Raw genomic sequence first — 2500 nt, 5'->3', positions numbered from 1 at the left:
AAACATAGTAAGACGGCCCATCAAATTAAAAACATTAAAATCAAATGTTCACGGTGCGGTAAGCCTGGTGAGCACCACTCCATTGCTTGTCACTACGCGACATGCAAGGGTGAGAAATCACCCTTGGTAGTCGGGGAATTTCAATGCAGTGCGTGTGAACTCGCGTTCACAACGAAAAGTGGACTCTCCCAGCACGAAAGACACCGTCATCCCGTCCTACGAAATACTAAACGCTTGGAGCAGGCTATGCCGGCTCCGGCTAAAAAACGTGGCAGGTTAGCATCAGTTTGGTCCGAGGAGGAAGAAAGACTCCTCGTAGAGTTAGAATTGAGATTTGCTGGTTCCCGGTGCATCAATAAGGACATTAGTACAGTGTTAGTTACTAAAAAGCCTAAACAAATTAGCGATAAACGTAGGTTGCTCGGGGAGAAGCGTAAGGCACAAGCTGCAATTGCGGCAACGGTAATAGAAATATCCTCGGGTTCTGAGCAAGAACAGGATATAGGTGAGGTAGAAGGGAGGGTCCCGGTTCCACGAATTGGCGTGGATAACCAAAGGCCAGTGTTAATTCCTAAACATAGGGAAATAGATGATCAGCTTACACAAGCTGAGGCTTTGTTAAAGAATAGAAAGGATTTAGATAGTAGAGGTCGGGGAATAAATTTGATAGAGGGTATTACTAGTTTCTTTATGAAGGGAGAGAAATCTAAACAGAAAAAGGTCGGGTTTGTTAAGGTTAGGAAGGCAGATAAATACCCTAAAAATGATGTAAATAGTGGAGCTAAAAAACGATGGGCAAAACGGAAATCAAAATTTAGAGACACTCAATTGTTGTATAAAAACAATAGACGTCAATTGGCTAGACAGATTATGGGGGCACCCACAGCAGTATCCTGCCCATTATCTATAACGGAGTTGGAGGAAAGTTTTCGTGGAAAACTCTCCAATAGTAATAATAAATCGAATATAAATAAATTTGCTAAATATAAAGGTAAAGTGGATCCGGGGGAATTAATGATGCCAATTAAAGGTGAAGAGGTCTCCCTAGCAATAAAGGGAATTAAAGAGGATAGTGCTCCTGGTCCGGATGGACAGAAAATAGAGGACATCCGAGATATTAATGAGGCCGATGAAAATAGGATCCCTCGCCTTTTTAATCTTTGGTTGACATCAGGAATGATCCCGGATTGTTTGAAACAGAGTAGAACTGTCTTGATTCCTAAATGTGAGGATAGAGAACGGTTAAAAGATATCGACAATTGGCGTCCGATCACTATTGGTCCTATGTTACTCCGTCTTTTCACGAAGATCATGGCTAAGAGGTTAAGTAATACTGTAGATATTAACCCACGACAGAAGGGGTTTTTGGCAGCAACACCCGGCTGCAACGAAAATATTGCTGTGTTGCAGAATATTATTAAGGGTGCCAAGAAAAACCGTAAAAACTTGGCCGTGGTCTTCGTCGATCTGGCGAAGGCATTCGATTCAATAGGGCATAAATTACTTATTAAGGCGTTAGAACGCGTTAAACTTCCACAAGCCTTTGTGGATCTCATCCGAGATCTTTACACGGGCAATACAACAGTGATCGAGGGCAATAAGTCCAAGACCGCTTCCATAAATATAGAAAGGGGTGTAAAACAGGGAGATTCACTATCACCTATTTTATTTAATATTGCGATGGACCCATTGATCTGTAGTCTCGAAGAGGCCGAGTCTGGGGTTCTTATGACCCTGGATGGAGCAAAAATAAATTGTTCGGCCTTAGCTTTTGCAGATGATATTGCTCTGCTGAGTGATTCTTATGTAGGGATGGCACGGAATTTGAAAATTTTACAATCTTTCTGTGATCTTACAGGATTGTCTATTAATATTAATAAGACTAAGGGTTTCCATTTTACCCATAAAAATAAGACGTTCCTGTATAATCACTGTAAAAATTGGCAGGTTAGGAAAGAGATAATTAACTATATCCCCCCAGGCGAAACCGAGAAATATTTGGGTGCTCGGATAGACCCGTGGGTAGGCGTTGAGGAAAGCGCTTGGGAAGATAAATTAAAAAGTTGGGTTGTTAGTTTGCGGGATGCAGCTCTTCGGCCTAGACAGCGCGTTGAGCTGCTAACCGTGTATGTTATTCCGAGACTATATTTTCATCTAATTCTTTCAGAGGTGTCACAAAACACCCTTGTTAAATTAGATCTAGTGATCAGAAATGCAGTGAAACAATTTTTACATCTCCCCCCCCATATAACTGATGGGGTCCTCTACTCCCGTATGAGGAATGGAGGTCTGGGGATCCCTAAACTTGAGGTCCAAATCCCATCAGCAATTATTCGTAAATGGGAGTCATTGTCGATGTCCACGGATCGAGTTATCCGTGCCTCTTTTCAATATAGCGAGTCAAATATTAATGATAATATTCAGGAGTTGAGATCTCTTAATGTCCTTCGGGAGATTGAGGATTTTATGCCTGAGGTTAGTGAGGATAATGGGGACACTA

Source organism: Mustelus asterias, unplaced genomic scaffold (genome assembly GCF_964213995.1).
Source record: "Mustelus asterias unplaced genomic scaffold, sMusAst1.hap1.1 HAP1_SCAFFOLD_1173, whole genome shotgun sequence".
NCBI lineage: Eukaryota > Metazoa > Chordata > Chondrichthyes > Carcharhiniformes > Triakidae > Mustelus > Mustelus asterias.
Note: the sequence above shows the minus strand (reverse complement) of the source record.